This window comes from Balaenoptera physalus (genome assembly GCF_965194825.1).
Source record: "Balaenoptera physalus genome assembly, chromosome: 20".
Taxonomy (NCBI): domain Eukaryota; kingdom Metazoa; phylum Chordata; class Mammalia; order Artiodactyla; family Balaenopteridae; genus Balaenoptera; species Balaenoptera physalus.
Genome location: NC_138901.1, coordinates 19,720,808 through 19,733,895, shown reverse-complemented (window position 1 = coordinate 19,733,895; position 13,088 = coordinate 19,720,808). Strand labels below are relative to the sequence as shown.

General features: G+C 47.7%; 1 protein-coding gene and 1 pseudogene across 2 annotated transcripts in view; both read left to right on the top strand.

Annotated features, from left to right (window-relative positions):
* The first annotated feature begins 3,779 nt into the window (after nucleotides 1-3,779).
* LOC309650766 (methylsterol monooxygenase 1 pseudogene) lies at nucleotides 3,780-8,613 on the top strand (annotated as a pseudogene). The gene has a single exon. The product of its transcript is annotated as a methylsterol monooxygenase 1 pseudogene (transcript).
* A 4,268-nt stretch (nucleotides 8,614-12,881) lies between these two features.
* Nucleotides 12,882-13,088, top strand: part of TNS4 (tensin 4) — a 32,793-nt gene continuing 32,586 nt past the window's right edge. Inside the window, exon 1 of the mRNA XM_082442492.1 lies at nucleotides 12,882-13,038. The gene's annotated coding sequence lies outside the window, so the exon portion shown is untranslated. The remainder of the gene's footprint in view (nucleotides 13,039-13,088) is intronic.

Here is a 13,088-nt window from a genome sequence, read left to right as displayed (position 1 = left end):
TGTCCATCCAAAAGAATATTATTCTGCCACTACTTCAGGCATGAAGTACTGATTCATGCAACAACACGGATGAAACTTGAAATCATTGTGCTAATTGAAAGAAGCCAGTCACAAAAGACCACAGGGTGTATGATTCCATTTATATCAAATATCCAGACTAGGTAAATCCATAGAGACAGAGCACAGATTAGTGGCTGCCAGGGCCTGGGGGAGGGAGGACTAGGGAGTGGCTGCTTAATGGGTCTGGAAGTTTCCTTTTGGGGTGATGAAAATATTCTGAAACTAGATAGAGGAGGTGGTTGCACAACATTGTGAATGTATCAGATGTCACTTAGGGTAAACTTTATATGTATTTTAACACACTAAAGGGAGACAAGCAAGACCCTTGCCCTGTGTTCCCCAGCTGTAGAGCAATCCTGCTCTGGCCGCCCCAGGGGAAGGAGGAGTCAGAAGGTCCTAGTGGATGTTCCCACCGGAGCCGTGGCCTCCCTTCTAGACCATACATGGCACACCAAGGACGATCACGTTCCAGCCTGAACAGTCCTCAGATTCTCCAGGTTCCTTTTCCTAAAGGCAAACCACACCCTGGGTCCCAGGGCCAGGCAAGGGACAGCTGTTTGCAGGGAGAGTGAATTGTATTTAGGTCATCTGGCCTGGGCTCTCCACCCCTCCTGGTGCTGGATGGAACCAGGAATGACAAGAGAAGAGGGGTCAGACCACAGGCCAGGGACTGGGACCCAAGGGCAAGCCCTCCCTGGGCAGCTACCTGCTGGCACAGAATTCTAAATCATCAGAATTACGAATTTGGCCCTGGTCTTCAAGGTCATTATGAAGGTATATATGTCAAGATAGATGGGTAGACCATATTTGATTAACAGTTCGTAAGCTTGACTTTTGGCTTTGGAATATTTAGACTTGTGGTATTCATCTGTATTTGTCTTCTGTTGCTGCATAACAAATGACCGCAGACTGAGTGGCAAAAACACCCATTTATTAAACTCACAGCTCTGCGGTGAGAAGTCTGGGTGAGTTCAACTGGGTTCTCTGCTCCCACAAGGCCAAAATCAAGGTGGGCTCTTATCGGGAGGTTCTGGGGAAGAATCCACTCCCAGACTCGTTCAGATGGTTGGCAGAATCCAGTTCCGTGTGGTTGTAAGACTGAGGGTCCCATTTCCCTGCTGGCTGTCAGCTGAGAGTTGCTCTTGACTGAAATCCTTCTCGTGCTTTCAATCTCTCTAACGTCCTATTCTGCTACCAGAGAGGAGAAAATGCTCTTCTTCTTATAAAGGGCTCATCTGATTAGGTCAGACCCATCTAATTAATCTCCATATTTTAAGGCCAACTGACTTGGGACTTTAACGATATCTGCAAAATTCCTTCATAGAGTACCTAGATTTGTTTTTTGTTTTTTTTGTTGTTGTTGTTGTTGTTTTTGTTTTTGTTTTTAATTTATTTTTTTTGGCTGTGTTGGGTCTTCGTTTCTGTGCGAGGGCTTTCTCTAGTTGCGGCAAGTGGGGGCCACTCTTCATCGCGGTGCGCGAGCCTCTCACTGTCGCGGCCTCTCTTATTGGGAGCACAGGCTCCAGACGCACAGGCTCAGTACTTGTGGCTCATGGGCCTAGTTGCTCCGCGGCATGTAGGATCTTCCCAGACCAGGGCTCGAACCCGTGTCCCCTGCATTGGCAGGCAGATTCTCAACCACTGCACCACCAGGGAAGCCCTGTTTTTTGTTTTCTTAATTAATTAATTTTTTTTTTTTTTGGCTGCGTTGGGTCTTCGTTGCTGTGCGCGGGCTTTCTCTAGCTGCGACGAGCAGGGGCTACTCTTTGTTGCCATGTGTGGGTTTCTCATTGCGGTGGCTTCTCTTTGTTGCGGACCACAGGCTCTACGCACACGGGCTGCAATAGTTGTGGCACATGGGCTCAGCAGTTGGGGCTCGCGGGCTCTAGAGCACAGGCTCAGTAGTTGTGGCACATGGGCTTAGTTGCTCCGCAGCATGTGGGATCTTCCCGAACCAGGGCTAGAACCCATGTCCCCTGCATTGGCAGGTGGATTCTTAACCACTGCACCACCAGGGAAGTCCCCCTAGATTTGTTTTTGATTGAGTAACCAGAGGATGAGGTCTTAGGATGGGAGCATCTTCAGAGTTCTGCCTACCACTGCCTCCTTTTGAAATCTTCCCCCCAGGCCTTGAAACTGTTAGTGGGAGCCTGTTCCAGCCAAGCATGTCCAGCTCTTTCTACCTCAGGATTTAACTCATGGGAACTTTGCTTAACCTAGAGCAAGTGTGGTTGACATCTGTGATACAAATGCCACCCTTTCTCCTTCAAGGACTTGATGAAATGCCACCTCCTCCATGAAGTCCTCAGCCTGAAACCCAGGCCGAATTAATCTCCCCCAGACAGCACTTTGCTGGTACCTCTCCTCTATGGCACATCCCAGACTGCCTTAGGGTACAGCTGAGAGCTCTGAGTCCTCTCCAGACAAGGAGCCTCCTGGGCAGGGACCACTGGACACTGGACACTGTGCCAGGCCCAGCAGGGACCCAGAGACATGAATCAAAAGCCATCCCTGCCTTGGAGGATCCCGCACAGTCCAGCAGGGCCAACAAACCTAGTGTGCCCATCACTGTACATACCTTCCAAACACCCTGCGATGCACATACGTTTACAAGTGAGGAAACTGAGGCTCAGAAACATTAATCAATTTTCCCAGAGTCACGTGGTCCATCTATGGGAGAAATTGGGTGTCCAGCTCCAGAGACTAAACCTGTAACTCCCACACTAAAAAATCTTAAAGAATTTGGGAATTCCCTGGCGGTCCAGTGGTTAGGACTCAGTGCTTTCACTGCCGAGGGCCCGGGTTCAATCCCTGGTGGGGGAACTAAGATCCCATAAGCCACGTGGCATGGCCAAAAAAAAAAATCTTAAAGAATTCAAACCCCCTGACTTCTCATCTGGGGTCAGACACTGTTACTCGGGCTGTCACCTGCTGTACCCACTCCAGTGTTTCCATGGTTTCACATCTAAAGATGTCTTTCTCACACAGGTGCAATGGGCATAGGCTCTTCTCCTCATGGTTCTTCAGGAACTCAAGCGCCTGACAGCCCACTGTGGTAAGGGCCTTGCCATCCTCCCCTGGGTCCTCCACATCCGGCCACCGGACAGGGGAAGAGAGTGAGCCAAGGTGGAGTTTTCAGAGGTCAGACCAGGACGTGGCATGGTTTACATTTCTTCAGCCACATTCCACCGGCCAGAACTCAGCCCATGATTCTGTCTGACTGCAGGGGAGACTGGGAAATGTAGTCTTACTATGTGCCCAGGAGGGAAAGGAATTGAATTTGAAGAACAGACACATGCGTGTTGCCATGAATGCCACATGCTTTGGCCACATGTGGCTCCAGGGGTGCTGTATGCAAAGGGCTGCCTGGTGCCGTCAGTGACAGTAGAACTAAGCTCAAGAAGTGAAGACGGGTGCCTAGCAAAGCTCCGGAGGTGGCGGCCGCAGACCCAGCGGTGTGCAGAATTATAAGGCTGTCTGCTGAGATTTGAAGAATGGCAACAAAAGAAAGTATCAGCATCTTTAGTTCAGCATCCCTGGCTGTGGGATATGTAGATTCACTTTTACCTGAGAATCCTCTGCAGGAACCATTTCAAAATGCTTGGAACTATATGTTGAATAATTATACAAAGTTCCAGATTGCAACATGGGGATCCCTCATAGTGCATGAGGTCCTTTATTACTTGCTCTGTTTACCTGGATTTTTGTTTCAATTTATACCTTACATGAAAAAGTACAAAATTCAAAAGGATAAACCAGAAACGTGGGAAAATCAGTGGAAATATTTTAAAGTACTTCTCTTTAATCGCTTTTGTATCCAGCTTCTTTGATTTGTGGAACCTATTATTTTACAGAGTATTTCAATATTCCTTATGATTGGGAAACAATGCCACGATGGTACATGCTTTTGGCAAGATGCTTTGGCTGTGCAGTGATTGCGGATACCTGGCACTATTTCCTGCATAGGCTCTTAAACCACAAAAGAATACATAAGCATATTCATAAAATTTGTCATGAGTTTCAGGCTCCATTTCGAATGGAAGCTGAATATGCACATCCTCTGGAAACCCTAATTCTTGGAACTGGATATATCATTGGAATCATGCTTTTATGTGATCCTGTTATTCTTCTTTGGGCCTGGGTGACCGTTCATTTGACAGAAACTGTTGATGTCCGTAGTGGTTACGACATTCCTCTCAACCCTTTAAATCTCATTCCTTTCTATGCTGGTTCTCAGCAACACGATTTCCACCACATGAACTTCATTGGAAACTATGCTTCGACATTTACATGGTGGGATAGACTTTTTGGAACAGACTCTCAACTTATTGCCTACAATGAGAAGGTGAAGAAGGTTGAGAAAAAGACTGAATAAACATCTCACATAAACCTTCCTGAAGTTACACATTTCCTGAATTAAAGCTAGTAGCTAACATTGCTTCTGGGGAGTGGAAATAAACATGTGTCTTGGTTGCTAAGTGATAAAAAGAACATTAACAACTTTTAATTATCTCCCTAGTGGGAACTTTTATATGTTTAAGTACAGTTTCCCTGAGGAAGCTTTAAAGGCCATGTTGCTAACCTTACAAAAAGGATTTAAGTAATGGAAGGAATATTAATGTATGTCTTTTCCCCAAGTTGTACCATAGGCCTGAAGCTGAAATTGGTCTTCAAACCTTCTAAATATATAGTGGCCATTTCAAGAACTCTTAGTAGTATTGAACTTTAAACACTTTTTTGGAATTTGCTTAAAGATCAAATGCCATGGGTTGAACCACACCAATCTGTATAGTGTGAGTGAATCCTCACTCTGAAATAGCCAGCACCAGGAATTTCTACTCTTATCTGGAGCTGACCAGTTTGGGGTGATTCTCTTTCTTTGAGAAGTCCTTTTTGATTGCAATGTACTACTCTTATCTATAAATTAAGGCACTTCTGAATTGATGAAAGACTATTTTAGTCTAAAGGTTTTCAGGTTACTTGAATTTTTTAAACACTGAGCTTTATTTCTGCTGTTTACCCTTTCTTTTTTGTATATCAAGTTTTCATTATACTTAAAGCTGTATCTTGAAACTCTGTGTACTGACTTGCTGTATTTGCACTTGGAGCTATTGAAATAAACGTGATTTTGTTTGAAAAAAAAAAAAAGAAGTGAAGACAGGGCGGGCACACCGGCAGGGGCCGGGGAGTTGTGAGAGCACAAAGTGTCCTCTTAGTCACCCACTAGGCTCAGCAGGAGGCCTTGCTCATCCGATGAGCTCACCTTGGGCCTAGGGCTATGCAAGATCACCAGCAGCAACCCCCTGTCCTCCCCCGAGCTGGCCAGGGCCCCCTTCTCCAGGCCAGGCCCTGGACAGATGGTCCAGCAGCTTTGGCCATAGCTGCTCTGGCCAGGGGTAACGCACAGGCCCTGATGTCCCTAGGAGTAACCACACTCCTCCCCTCCCCCCAGCTGGGCAGGCCCAAGGGTCACAGTGCTGAGTCCCCAGCCTGTCTGTGACTGGATACAGGTGGCTGATTTTCTTTTCAGATTTAACCCTGAGGTATAAAAATCACCAAATTATGTCCCAAAGCCAAGGACAAATTATGTGGTCCAGAGAAGTCACATGACTTAGCCCTGGTCAGAGTGACGCAGATTCTGTCTGTCATGAGGGAGGAAGGGGTGGGAAAGGAAAAGAGTGTTCTAAGAGGAAGCATGTGCACACCTGAGCTGGGGCCCACCCAGTGTACTCCCCAGAGAGCAGAGTAGAGGAGATGCCAAGGTCCCAGCCCTGGGTCCCAGGAGAACAGGTATCCCTGAGGCCACAGGACCCAGTGTGGTGGGAATGGGGCTGCAGTAACCACCCCGCATTGCCTCCACATGTCTCTGTGCGGGTTGGGGGAGGGCCCCGGAAGGCAAGGACCTGAGTCTCAGTCTGATTCTCTCACCACTTGCAATGGGTCCTTAAGCAACGCCCCACCCTTCCCGGCCCGAACCTCAGCTGACGCATCGGTCCAGGGAGATCTGACCACATACCCCACAGGTAACACAGAATGATCCATTTTCTTCCAGGGGGAAGAAAATTTTAGAATTCAATATATATGTGTCCACGTGTTTTTCTATTTAAAAGTAAGAAAGGAATTTAGCTCTACTAATATTTAACATAAAAATTGACCCAGGCACCCCAACTCAGTCTGTTTTGGTCAGTCGTGTCCTCCACATTAGTCAATATCTGGAAGGAGGTGCAGCCGCTCCATCAGGCAGAGAACTTGAGGATGGCACCCCCACTCTATCACTCAACTTCCAACCTATGGGAACATGTTGCCATTTACATATGCCCAGTTCAGTGGAATTCACAGATTGCAATGTCTGATTCAAACTAAATTAACCTGCCTTAGAAAAGGACAAGTGGCCTAAAAAGATTTCTGCCAAGAAACGGCAAGAAAGTAGACACACTTCCCCTGATCCTAGGCCACGATTTCATCTGACATTTCAGGAAGGAAAAGCAAAGGTTGCGTGTTGAGTGCTCCAGCGGAGATTTCCAAAAGTGAAATCTTTTTTCATGAGGATAAGGGTGAAGTTTAAACAGTCGTTAAGGAAGTAATTTTTTTGGAAGGACTATAGTATGAGAGAGAATTTAGAGATAACGTTGAAAAGTGTTCCTATTGTTTATATGATTTTATTGCTGAAAACCTTGTGTGTTCCCAAGATCTTTCATATCTACACTTCAAAGAAAACAAAAAGGAATTTTTAACTTGTTTAAAAACCTTCCAAATGAAGAGTTTGAGTGAGTGTAAAATCCATTTGGTGAAAGTATTAAAATGCAACACATTCCAATTTCTTTGCAGGAAGAACTGATTGACATGAGAGAAGATGGAAATTTGAAAGTCAATTGTGAACAGAACCTTTGCATAATTGGTGGATGGCAATGAAAACTGAAAAATGAATGTCATGGTTTAATGAGCAGAGCCCACAATGCACCTCATCCGTCTGGATCTAGATATTTTCACGAGGCCTCCTTTTCAGCTGTGACAGCCTTTCAAACTGAATATTGAAATAAACCGTACTTAGTACCAGACATTCAAGTCACTGTGTGAAACCAGGATCTTCAAAAGTAAAGAAGGATATTCAATGGTGTCGCTCTCGCTATGAGAGCAAAAAGGGATTTTAGGCCATTATGAAATGAAATGCCATAAAAATTTCTTTAAAACGGTTTTTATTTATTACCTCTTTCATTTCTAGTTATACAGTTTTATAATGTGCGCAAAATAATAATATACATAGTGTCTAGTTTATTCATATATTATAGTGTACCTAATATTTTATAATAGATATACTTTTGTAATGTACATGCTATTGTATATTTACGTATATAGTTCATGTTTATGATTTATTAGGTTCTACGTATATGAGTTATAAACAAATAGGTATCAGGGATGCCTGCTCAACATTTTTTACTGGTGATGTATGAACAATACAGTTTGAGTTCCGGGTGACGGCAATGCCCAAGGGGCCCCTCCAGCTCTGGCACTGGAGGCCACATGGAGAACACTCTACTCTGAGTGGGGACATTCATAGCAGAGACGTCCCTAGATTGGGCCTCACCTGGCATACAGGTGGAGGCTCAGGCATGCACATTTTATAGCTAAGGAGTCAGAAGTACAAAAGAGTAAGGCATGAGGAAGGCTTCACCTCGCAAGGGCAGCCCCATCATAAAGACCAAAATCCCCTCCCCAGGGATAAGAAGGACCACAGTCTTCCCCTTCTCACCCCTCCCACTGCAGCAGAAGGAAAACAAGACTTCCCTACTGCTCAGGGGCTCTGAGAGGGTAACTGTCTTTCCTGGAGCAGCACAGCAAATTGGCAATGGAAACTAAGTGTAAATGCAAGCATCCAGAGTGCTAGGTATGGCCTTTTACCTGCTCTGCTCTCTCTGGGCCTTGACGCAGAGCCTGGTGCTTAGTTACCAAAGTTCTCACTCTTGTCTCTGTTGGGAAGCCCTTCCTGCTATTCATTTCAGTCTTGCATGCTGCAAATAAAGCCTAGAATGTTCAGGAGGTTAACCAGTTCAGTTTTCTGCCCCATTGTAGCAAAGAATATCCCTCTCCAATCTTTGGCATCTGTCTTAACCCCAGAGAAAAGAGTCCCAGAGAAAAGTAAGGTCGGCACCTCTGCTACCCTCTCAAGGGGTTCAGCAGCTCCCTGAAGCAAGATGATCTTTCTCTGGCACAAAGGTGTTCACATCGCTCCCTCCCTGCTCCTGCTCTGCTTAAAAACATCCCTGTAGGGCTTTCCTGGTGGCGCAGTGGTTGAGAATCTGCCTGCCAATGCAGGGGACACGGGTTCGAGCCCTGGTCTGGGAAGATCCCACATGCCGTGGAGCAGCTGGGCCCGTGAGCCACAACTACTGAGCCTGCGCGTCTGGAGCCTGTGTTCCGCAACCAGAGAGGCCGCGATAGTGAGAGGCCCGTGCACCGTGATGAAGAGTGGCCCCCGCTTGCCACAACTGGAGAAAGCCCTCGCACAGAAACGAAGACCCAACACAGCCAAAAATAAATAAATAAATAAATAAATTTTAAACAGCATCCCTGTATCTCCATCACCCACAGCAGAAAAGCCAGGCTGCTTAGGCTGACCTCCATGCCCTTGACCCCCTAGGTGAGCCCACCTGCATCACTCACCAGCAAGAAACAGAAACCACACTAGCTAATTTAAGCAGAAAGGAATTTCACGCAGGTAATTCTATGCTGACAAAATCATCAGAAGGGCTAAAGGAACAGGCTGCACCGGCAGGAATGGCTCCCAGAAAAACATGGGACGCACCTTGCGAAACACCTCCTCTGACACCGTCAGGAAGGTAAAAAATCAGGAGCCGCCCAGGGTCTGTTGGCTTCAAGAAGCATCACCTAACTGATTCAGGGGTCAGGAGACCATTTCAGCAACAACTTCTCCATACCCACAAAACTGGACACTGGATGCTAGAAGCCAGCCGCCCCCCAAAATCAGTGTCTCCACAACCAGGCTGAGCAACAAGCCAAGTTCCCAAGTCCGTTCGATTGACAGAACCTGTTGCCTAATCAGAACTCTAGCCGCAACAGAGTCTGAGGAACACAGTGGTCAGGGTCCAGCTTCTCCAGCTAAGGAAGGCTCACTAGGAGAAGAGTGGGTGGAGGTCGATGCTATATACACACTGTCTCTCCAGATTCTTCTCCCAGCCTTCTTCCCACCCTCACCCTGAGTTCCAGCTACAGAGAACACTCCAATGGTCCTGGGAGTACCCCAGGCTCCTTCTCACCTCTCTGACTTTGCCCAGGCGGGTCACCATACCCCTCCACTTTGAATGTGCTCTGAGTCTGAGATGCTTTCTCTGGTTCCAGGAGACAGGGGTTACCATAGCCCAAAGCTGTCCAACAGTAATGTAATCTACATGTAATTTTAAACTTTCTAGTAGCCACGTGTTGAATAACGGCCACCCCCAAAGTATCAAGTCTTAACTCCTGAAACTTTCTAATGTTACCTTATTTGGAAAAAGGATCTTTGCAGATGTAATTAAGTTAAGGATTTCATGGTAAGATTACCCTGGATTATCTAGGGGAGCCCTAAATGCCATCATATGGTCTTCATAAGACAGAGGTAAAAGATAACACAGACAGGGGAGAAAGCAAAGTGAAGACAAGGCAGAGGGACTTCCCTGGTGGCACAGTGGTTGGGAATCCGCCTGCCAATGCAGGGGACACAGGTTCGAGCCCTGGTCCGGGAAGATCCCACATGCTGCGGAGCAGCTAAGGCCGTGTGCCACAACTACTGAGCCTGCGTGCTGCAACTACTGAAGCCCACGCGCCTGGAGCCTGTGCTCTGCAACAAGAGAAACTACTTCAGTGAGGGGCCTGCGCACCGCAGCGAAGAGCGGCCCCCGCTCGCCGCAACTGGAGAAAGCCCGCGCGCAGCAACGAAGACCCAACAGATCCAAAAATAAATAAATAAAATAAATTTATAAAAAAAAAAAAAAAAAAGACAAGGCAGAGATTGGAGCAACGTGGCCACAAGCCCAGGAATTCCAGGGCAGCCGCCAGAAGGTGGAAGAGGCAAGGGACAGATTCTTCCCAACAACCCAATTTCAGGTTTCTAAGCTCCAGCCTGCAAATGAATATATTTTCGATGTTTTAAACCACCAGGTTTGTGGCAATGTGTTATAGCAGCCTCAGGAAGCTAATAAAACACATCTCAAATAGTGAAAAGAAGCAGGTGAAATTCATTTTAATAGTATATTTTATTTAACCCAATATCTATAAAATATTATCAACATGTTATCAATATAAAAAGCATCAATGAGATATTTCCATCCTTTTTTTCATACTAAGTCTTTGAAATCCGAATCGTGTTTCACGCCTATGACACGTTTCAATTTGGACCAGCCGCATCAAAAGGGCTGAATAGCCACATGTGACTGATGGCTACCAGAGAGGACCAAGCATTTCCCCTCCTTTGTAGGATGTGGGGACTTATTTGCCTATGAGTCATCGTCTCCCATAGACAGCATGCTCCTTGGGAGCAGGAACCTTGTCCCATTCATCTTGGTATCCCAGTGCCTAAACATAAGAACATTCAATGAATGTATTTTGAATGAATGTGTAACAGATTCTCTACAAGAAAAAAAGCCCTGTCAGAAACTACATTTTTTTGTTTTTTTGTTGGATTTTCCCTCTTCCTTAGTGAGAGGAGTTCGGAATCCCTCAAAATATAGGCTTGGAATCCCTTCTCTTGGAAGGGTAGATGTAGAACAAGTTGCCCCCAGCAGCCAGGAAAATGCTATATGTTGAAGTTGGAAAGAAATGCTGTGAGTAGGCCTGTGTCTCTTAAAGAAGTTGAATCTGTAATTAATAATCTTCCAGAACTGAAAGCACAAGGCCCCAATGGGTGTACTGGTGAATTCTACCAAACTTTTAAGGAAGAAATTACCCAATTCTCTACAATCTCTTTCAGAAGCTAGAAACAGAGAGAATACTCTAACTCATTCTATGAGGCCAACATCACTCGAATACCACAACCAGACAAAGACGTTACAAGAAAACCACAGATCAATGTCTCTCATAAGCATCGATGCAAACATCTTCAACAAAATATTAGCAAATTGAGTACAACAGTGTATAAAAAATTATACAACACAACCAAGTGGGATGTATCCCAGGTATGCAAGATTGGTTCAATATTCAAAACTCAATTAATGTACTCCATCACATCAACAAGCAAAAGAGGGGGGAAAATCACACACTCCTATCCATAGGTGCAGAAAGAAATTCTGTCCCGCCCCTTGGGAGGCTGATCATGTCAAGAGGAGGTGGGGGGAAGGTAGGGGGAGCAGAGGGAGGTGGGGGATGAGGCAGAGGCAGGGGGGCTGAGTGGGCAGGGTCTGTGAGGTGGCTGAGGCTGGAATCAGTGTTCCTGGGACTGGCTTAAGGTGAAGGAAGCAGCCAAATGTGAACCAAAAGAGTCAAACCTGCCAAGAAAGACTGTAACCCTCAAGCACAGGGTCATAAGCCTGGGGATCCCAGACCTGAAGAACTGCAAAAACTGGCCTCGGTGTCAGCCCCCAGGAAGGCAGCCAGGGCCAACACCAGGACCACTCCAATCCTGGCCCGACACTTTGACCCCCCGTAACCTGCCGCTTCCACCTGAGAATCTCAGCAGCTGGCTGCCCATGAATAAGGCTGCTGTGGGCAGTGCACTCTGTTTTGCAGCTGCACCCACCCCGAGGGAGGGGCACCATTTTCTTCATTCAGAGACACAACTGCTCACCAGGCTATGGGCCAGCTGGGCTGCGTGAACACCCAGAGACGCCTTTCAATGCCACCGTCAAGAGGGATCACCTTTCACAACTTTGCACCGTTGTGGTCCCTCGCCTCCCACGACACAAGCTCATCATGCCTCCATGAAGCCACAGAACATCAAAAACTTTAAGGTCAGAAGCCCTTCCACTGAGCATTATGGGGGCACTGGGCAGCCCACCCATCCCTGAGATTAGCCACTTCGGAGATCACCATGAGTCCCTGGGCTGGAGACTTTGCTGGCTTCCTAGCTTCAGACCAACCTGCCCAGTTGGGGCTCAGCTCTACCAGCAGCGGCCCTCCCCCACAATGGCTGGATGTCCCCTCACAATACTCTGGGACCCCTGGCACAGAACAGGGAGGGATTGGAGCCAGGGAGAGGGAATGCCTGGACTTTTGGACTGCCTGCCATCGCTCCCACATGGAACTTCCACAATACCGTGCAGAGGGATAGTCCATGAGTGAATGAGTGAAGCCCAGCAAGGCTTTGAGCCCCTTCTCAAAGCCCTCTAGACACTCAGAACCTCCTCCCCTTGAGTTAGAAGCCTATTCCCAGGCTAAGAAGAAAAGACAGTATCTGTGCCCCGCCTGAGTTCCAACGGGCCCCTACGCGGTGCCTGCCACACTGACCCAGCCCAGAGAGCACAGGGGGGGCCTTTGGGAAGGGTCTCCTGTCCCCTGGCATCCTGCTCCCTCAAGGCCAAGGCTTCACTCTCTGCTAGCCCTGCCAACCCCCGGTTCCTCCCCTGGCTGGCACTGGGTGAAGGGAATGCCTACAGTACACCTCGGTCCTAAGAAGCCCTGTCCAAGCAGGGGTTCCCCGGAGCACGTGGTTCCCAGGGAGGGGATGGGCAGCAGGAAGCTTGGGACCCCCCCCACACACACACCCTGCCCCAGTGCCCACCAGGGCCAGGCCGCCCACCAATGCTTCCCTTCCCCTGCCCGTGCCAGCCCCACCTGAGCGGTGCAGACCTGCGGGTGGGGCCTGCCGGCTGTCAGGCCACGTGTAGGGCCTGGGAGGGAGGACAGAGGGCGGGGCTGGCCGGCTGCTCTTAAGGCGGAGCTGGAGGTGAACTGCACCTCCCCTTACTCCTCACCTGGGCTCTGACAGCCTCTCTCCGTCCCAGCAGCCAGGAGTGAACGCAGGAGTGTCTTGCCTGCCCGGGACACCAGGTAGGTGCCTTTATTCTTTAAGGAGAAGAGAGGGAGGCTCAGCTTCTCCA